Here is an 8,307-nt window from a genome sequence, read left to right as displayed (position 1 = left end):
TCCCGTCTGTTTGTCTTTGTGTCCAAGTCTCAATGTGGACTCTGAATAGCCATACTTTGATTAAGTGCAGGCGGCCATCGAACTCAAAGAGCTCATCCATTATCCAATGTGAGGTCCTGGGACAGGGATGTCGTATGTGTACAGACTGTAAAGCCCTCTGAGGGGAGTTTGTGATATTGGGCTATACAAAATAAACTGAATTTAATTGAATCCCTGTGGTCAAGGTTGTGTAAAAATTCAGCCGTGACGTACGGACATCTGAGAACACTAAGCTACGCTCTCTGCTGCAACACAGCAAACTGCCCGGCTGGCGTTTCCTCTCAGTAAACTACCGGTGTCCTAAAGCTTCACTTCCCATGATGTCAGACACTTCTAACAACACGACAGCGGACCCAGTCACGCCCCAACTTAGCCCTAATGGTAGCTTTCATGCACGGCACACACGTTGGAAGGGTTCTTGGTTGCTGTGGTCCTTCCTTCTGTGGAAGGAGTGATCCCTTTTGTAGAGCGACGCCATTGAAAAGGTGGAGGACAGAATCCACAATCCTAAACTAAAGCTAATCTCAGGCTTCTGGACTGAAGGCCCTAAAATACCAGATGAGAAGGTGTTTCTGTTCGTACTACATTAGGTGTCTGCATGTACAGTTCACACACACACTATGGGATCACACTATGTGCTCTGCAAGGAACCACAAAGATGTGATTTTAGTATGAAAAGACAACCTAGAAATGACTGATGGGCTCTCACACGTCACCCACGTCAACCAAACTGCTAAATGTAGTATTGTAAGGCCAGTTTCTTTAGAGACATCTAGTGGCCAGTGGAGGAAGTGCATCTGGTGTTCATGGCGGTCGAAACAACCCGACAGACTTCCTTTCCAACAAACCGCTGTTTCTCTGCTGCCTCTTTGGAAAGCAAAGCAAACACCTGGAACAGATGCTGAATGTTTCATTCATGGTTATGAGCACACCTTTCAAACAAATAAACGCATATTTACATGGAAGTGCAGCGCCTTCATCAAAAAAGTGGATGTGCTTTCTCTCAGTTATGACTTTCACTTCTCATCATTATGATGGAGCATCTCGCACCAAGAAAGATTATTTTGGAAAACTATAGAGATATTGTTTAACAGCTCATGGGATGTCAAGGGTCCCGTATGTCCCGCTATATAAACTAAGTTATAATTTCTTCGAAATGCTTTTGAGCTGTACATAATTTGGATTTAGTTTTGGAAATATTGCTACATTCCAAACAATAAAACAAAAAAAGTATTTAGATTGATAATTGGTTCACGTGTACTATTTTTTTAGTCAGGTCAGCTGAAATTTAAAAAAAAGTCAATATGAACATTTAGTAACGACCAAAAGCCTCTGAACGGTGCTTTCAACCAGTTGGTTCTTTATGCTTCTGTACTCTAATAATAATAACAACTTACATTCTGATATGGATGGTAAGATGCGGTTGAATGCTCATAAAAAAGTAGTTAAAATGAAACAGCAACAACTATTTAAAAAAGTTCAGCAAAATCATTCCCTAAAAGATGAAAAGTACTGTCCGAAACATTGTATCCATTGTGCATGTAATTAGTACCAAATTACATTTGATCATAATTACAAGATTTTACAATGATTTATGAAATTTATAATTAAGTGGAAACGTCTGTCTGTTTAAAACAATGTGCTTCTGTATATTTCTATGTCCAATATATATCTTTTTTTTAAAACTATACAAATCAACGGTAGATTTGTATTTGTTTTCTTACGTAGAGAAGATGACATCATCTGCTGATCTATTAGATCAGGAGACCCACGGTAATCGATAGCTGGAATGCCACATTGTATATATGGTATTACCACACTCAAGGCATTATTATAATAACAGAGGTCAGAGGTTGATAATTATGCAGGCGTACCGGCACAACAAGGTTTCTTCCTTTTTCCACGGCATATTTGTGATATTATATATTGGGCCACACAAATAAAATAGAAAATGTCAGGATTTAGAAAACACCACAGCACAGAGACAGCACTGGTGAAAATTACAAATGACCTCCTAATTGCATCAGATAAAGGACTCATCTCTGTACTGGTCTTGTTAGACCTTAGTGCTGATAAAGGACTCATCTCCGTACTGGTCTTATTAGACCTTAGTGCTGATAAAGGACTCATCTCTGTACTGGTCTTGTTAGACCTTAGTGCTGATAAAGGACTTATCTCTGTACTGGTCTTATTAGACCTTAGTGCTGATAAAGGACTCATCTCTGTACTGGTCTTATTAGACCTTAGTACTGATAGAGGACTCATCTCTGTACTGGTCTTATTAGACCTTAGTACTGATATAGGACTCATCTCTGTACTGGTCTTATTAGACCTTAGTGCTGATAAAGGACTCATCTCTGTACTGGTCTTATTAGACCTTAGTGCTGATAAAGGACTCATCTCTGTGCTGATAAAGGACTCATCTCTGTACTGGTCTTATTAGACCTTAGTACTGATAAAGGACTCATCTCTGTACTGGTCTTATTAGACCTTAGTGCTGATAAAGGACTCATCTCTGTACTGATCTTGTTAGACCTTAGTGCTGATAAAGGACTCATCTCTGTACTATTTTTGTTAGACCTTAGTGTTGATAAAGGACTCATCTCTGTACTGGTCTTGTTAGACCTTAGTGTTGATATAGGACTCATCTCTGTACTGGTCTTGTTAGACCTTAGTGCTGATAAAGGACTCATCTCTGTACTATTTTTGTTAGACCTTAGTGTTGATAAAGGACTCATCTCTGTACTGGTCTTATTAGACCTTAGTGCTGATAAAGGACTCATCTCTGTACTGATCTTGTTAGACCTTAGTGCTGATAAAGGACTCATCTCTGTACTATTTTTGTTAGACCTTAGTGTTGATAAAGGACTCATCTCTGTACTGGTCTTGTTAGACCTTAGTGCTGATAGAGGACTCATCTATGTACTTGTTTTGTTAGACCTTAGTGCTGATAAAGGACTCATCTCTGTACTGGTCTTGTTAGACCTTAGTGCTGATAAAGGACTCATCTCCGTACTGGTCTTGTTAGACCTTAGTGCTGATAAAGGACTCATCTCCGTACTGGTATTATTAGACCTTAGTGCTGATAAAGGACTAATCTCTGTACTTGTCTCATTAGACCTTAGTGCTGATAAAGGACTCATCTCCGTACTGGTATTATTAGACCTTAGTGCTGCGTTCGACACCATTGATCATGACATCCTATTACAGAGACTGGATCAGTCGATTGGCATTTCAGGTACCGCACTAAGTTGGTTTAAATCCTATTTATCAGATCGATCTCAATTTGTATTTGTAAACGATGAAGCCTCAATGACCACCAACGTTAATCACGGAGTTCCACAAGGTTCTGTGCTTGGGCCAATTTTATTTACCTTATATATGCTTCCTTTGGGCAATTTGATCAGGAAACACTTACATACATTTTCATTGTTATGCAGATAATACCTATATATCTATCAATCAAACCAAAAAATCAATTAAAATTCAAGCATGTCTTAAAGACATGGATGACCTGCAACTGAAGTTATTTTACTGGCCCTGAACACCTCAGAAATCAATTATCTGGTGATGTGGTTTCTGTAGATGGCATTGCCCTGGCATCCAACACCACTGTAAAGAATCTCGGCGTTATCTTTGACCGAGACTTGTCCTTTAACTCCCACGTTAAGCAAATCTCAAGGACTGCATTTTTTTCAAACATTTCAAAAATCAGGCATATCTTGTCTCAAAAAGATGCAGAAAAGCTGGTTCACTCGTTTGTTACTTCCAGACTAGATTACTGCAACTCCTTATTATCAGGCTGCTCTAATAAGTCTCTTAAGTCTCTCCAGTTAATCCAGAATGCTGCAGCTCGTGTACTCATAAAAACTAAGAAAAGAGATCACATGACTCCTGTATTAGCTGCTCTGCACTGGCTCCCTGTAAAATCAAGAATCACATTTAAAATTCTTCTCCTCACCTACAAAGCCTTGATTGGTGATGCACCATCATATCTTAAGGAGCTTGTAGTACCATATTGCCCCACTAGAGAGCTGCGCTCACTAAATGCGGGGCTACTTGTGGTTCCTAGAGTCCTAAAAAGTAGGATGGGAGCAAGAGCCTTCAGTTATCAAGATCCTCTTTTATGGAACCAGCTTCCACTTTCAGTCCGGGGGCAGACACAGTCACCTCATTCAAGAATAGACTTAAGACTTTCCTCTTTAATAGTGCTTATAGTTAGGGCTGAATCAGGTTTGCCCTGGTCCAGCCCCTTGATATGCTGCTATAGGCTTATAGGCTGCTGGGGGATGTTTTAGGATACACTGAGCACCTATCTCCTCTTCTCTCTCTCCTTATGGATGAATTTACATCTCTCCATTGCACCTTATTAACTCTGTTGCCCCCCCTCCTCGCTACCTCCTTCTGTTTCATGGATTGTGGAGGTCCATTCATACATTTCTGTCATATTCATTGAATGTGTTGTAACTCTGTAACGCTGTTCATCCTCCTCTGTTGCTCTCCTGAAGGTTTCTTCCCTTTTTTCCCTTTGAAAGGGTTTTTTCTATTTCTTGGAAGTTTTTCCTGATCCGATGTGAGGTCCTGGGACAGGGATGTCGTATGTTTACAGATTGTAAAGCCCTCTGAGGCAAACTCATAATTTGTGGTACTGGGCTATATAAAATAAACTGAATTGAATTGAGTTTAATTAAAATGCAGTATAACCACACACAGGGATTGAATCCCTGAGAGCTGAAGTGTCATGCAGAAGTATATGTTTTGAAAATATGCTCAATGCAGGATGTCTGTGTTAAGTCAGCAAACTTATCTGAGAGCCACAAACCAGACGTCAGTCAAAGAACTTGATTGACTTCTGGTTGGATCATCTACAATAGTTGAACTCAAATCCAACTAGAAACCTTTTTTTATGTGAATATATAATATATTCACATAAAAAAACGGTTTATATATATATATATCGTGTTTTAGCAGAGAACCTCAGTTGGTCTATGTTAATTGTCGTATTCAAGCTCCTCTGTTCGGGGTTACATGAGGTCTGCTAGTGATGCTGTGTGAGGATTATGGAAATGAGGGCTTACCGTATAATGAGCCGGGGCTCAGGGACCACCTTGGTTTCTTGGCCTGTCTTGATCATTAGCTGAGAACCTTTTTCTTGAGGAGGATCAACCCAGAGACTCCGTACTGATCCTTTACATGTGTCGTCCACTGTAGGACCCTCCACTTTGCAGCAGGAGGGTCCTGCATTGAGCAAATGTTTTTGGAAGCATTTTGGTTCAGTTGTTATTCTTCTTTTCTCATAGTTTTGTCCATTTCATTCAGACAGGCAATGACATGGACATCTGAGCAGTCAGACGATCGGGTTCTACGGCCCTAGAGTCCTCGGGATGACGCTCATATTAAACAATTCCATACCTCGCAAGTTTAAGTCTAACATTCAGCGCCTTAGCAGGAAGCAGTGTGTCCTTCAAATCGCTTGTTTTCTCAAAGTTGCGAGGACGCTCTCCAACCACTTGGGGGAAAGCAGAGGGGCACGATGGCCCTCAGATCTACAAGAACTCGGGTACCTTCACACAAACCCCAAATGAAATCGTTGAAACATTCTGGGTTCCCACCCCAATCGAACTGGCAAAATCTGTAGTAAAACTCTGTGAAACCTTTTAATAAATCATATCCAGTCAGGAATCCTGCAGTGCAGTCAAGGAAACAGCTTGATGCTCAGCCAAAACACTGAGGCCCAGTCTTTTATCCTTTTATCCTTTTTATTCACATGGCCTAGATTCTGTGTGAACACACACACACATACGCACACACACACAGACAGACACACTGGTGAGTATTGACTGTGCCTATTGACCTGCTCTTTTAAAGGGACCCCAGTGCACTAATGTGCTTACTGGTCTGAGTCCCCCACAACACTGTCAGACTGTCAGACTGCCAGCAGTCACACAAGATGCTGAGCCGAGCGGCCAGAGGAACGAGGCGCAGCTCTGTCCAACCCTCACGGCTTTACATTCTGTCACCGCCGTGGCCGACATTCAGTGTGGACGCACACGCACACACGCACACGCACTACACAGCGGAGGAGCGCACAAGTTCAATGATTTATTGATTGTGAAATCCAAGGTGGAGCGCACAGGAGATGTGGGCCTGATGGAGGTCAGCGGCGAGAACAGGGACAGGGAGGGGTCGTCTCATCTTCAGAGTCTGAGGCTCCATCGAGTCTCACACAGAGAGAGAGAGAGAGAGAGAGAGAGAGAGAGAGAGAGAGAGAATGAAATAGACCAGACAAGGAGACGACAGCATTGGGACTGTAAGTAAAGAATAGCTTTGGATTGTTCAAGTCTATTTAAAATATCAGATGTGATTCAACTTCCTTCTTGCCTCACAGTCAGCCATGCTTGCTGAAAAAAGGGGCCGTGGCTCCACTGCAGTCCACATTAGATTCAATTCAATTCAGTTTATTTTGTACAGCCCAATATCACAAATTACAAATTTGCCTCAGAGGGCTTTACAATCTGTACACATACGACATCCCTGTCCCAGGACCTCACATCGAATCAGGAAAAACTCCCCCAAAATAACCTTTCACAGGGAAAAAAGGGAAGAAACCTTCAGGAGAGCAACAGAGGAGGATCCCTCTCCCCGGATGGACAGAAGCAATAGATGTCATGTGTACAGAATGAACAGCATTTACAAAGTTACATAAACACATTACATGAATATGACAATGTATGAATGGAACTCCAATCCATGAAACAGAAGGAGGTAGAGAGGAGGGGGCGGGGCATCAGCAGGGCCAAGGTGGGAGGCCAGCTCACCAGGCATCAGACACCTCCAGGTCCAATGGACCCTATGAGACGTGAAGTCACAACGACTCCGGGGAGGAAGCAGAGTTAATAAGGTGCAATGGAGAGATGTAAATGTATCCATAAGGAGAGAGAGAAGAGGAGAGAGGTGCTCAGTGTATCCTAAAACATCCCCCAGCAGCCTATAAGCCTATAGCAGCATATCAAGGGGCTGGACCAGGGCAAACCTGATTCAGCCCTAACTATAAGCACTATCAAACAGGAAAGTCTTAAGTCTATTCTTGAATGAGGTGACTGTGTCTGCCTCCCGGACTGAAAGTGGAAGCTGGTTCCATAAAAGAGGAGCTTGATAACTGTTGATGTGGAACACTGTGATTGGCTTAGAGACATACAATGAAATTACCTTCTGCATTCGCGGTGCAGTCCAAGTAACCATTGATCATGTAAGTTGGAACGGTCGGGGGATCTGATGTGTGGGTTGATGTTGTTCGAGCCATTCCCCCACAATGCCCCATGGGTGGACTTTGGCTTGTCTACCATTGTATGCCTGTATGAGCTACATCATTGTTGGGGTCGAATATGAATTCATAAGCCAAGCTCTGGTATAATCACCATGGTCAGACTGTGCTGCTGTATCTGAATAGAAGACAAAAAGTCCATGACTCAAAATGGAGGCGTGAATCTGATTTCTTTTGCTTATGATAACAATAATATGTTACTTTTAAAATGACTAACTTATATATATATATATATATATATATATATATATATATATATATATATACACACACACTACCGTTCAAAAGTTTGGGGTCACTTAGAAATGTCCTTATTTTTCAAAGAAAAGCACTGTTTATTTCAATGAAGATAACATTAAATTAATCAGAAATACACTCTATACATTGTTAATGTGGTAAATGACTATTCTAGGTGGAAACGTCTGGTTTTTAATGAAATATCTACAGAGGTGTATAGAGGCCCATTTCCAGCAACTATCACTCCAGTGTTCTAATGGTACATTGTGTTCTTAGAAGACTAATGATGATTAGAAAACCCTTGAAAACCATTGAAAACCATTGTGCAATGATGTTAGCATAGCTGAAAACAGTTATGCTAGTGAGAGAAGCTATAAAACTGCTGCAAATGGAGCGTTCTTTGATGAAATCAAAGTTTGAAGAACAAAATTAATATTTCAAATATAAATCATTATTGCTAACCCTGTCAATGTCTTGACTATATTTTCTATTCATTTTACAACTCATTTGATAAATAAAAGTGTGGGTTTTCATGGAAAACACGAAATTGTCTCGGTGATCCCAAACTTCTGAACGGTAGTGTATATTGTACATGTTCTGTATTAAACCTTCAAAGTCAAGAGGGCTTTAATGACCTTTATGTTTCTATTAAGTCATTCTGCCTTATGCAGGCTTGTATGTCACCCCTTCAAACATTCAGACTTTTA

Source organism: Cyclopterus lumpus, chromosome 12, assembly GCF_009769545.1.
Source record: "Cyclopterus lumpus isolate fCycLum1 chromosome 12, fCycLum1.pri, whole genome shotgun sequence".
NCBI lineage: Eukaryota > Metazoa > Chordata > Actinopteri > Perciformes > Cyclopteridae > Cyclopterus > Cyclopterus lumpus.
Note: the sequence above shows the minus strand (reverse complement) of the source record.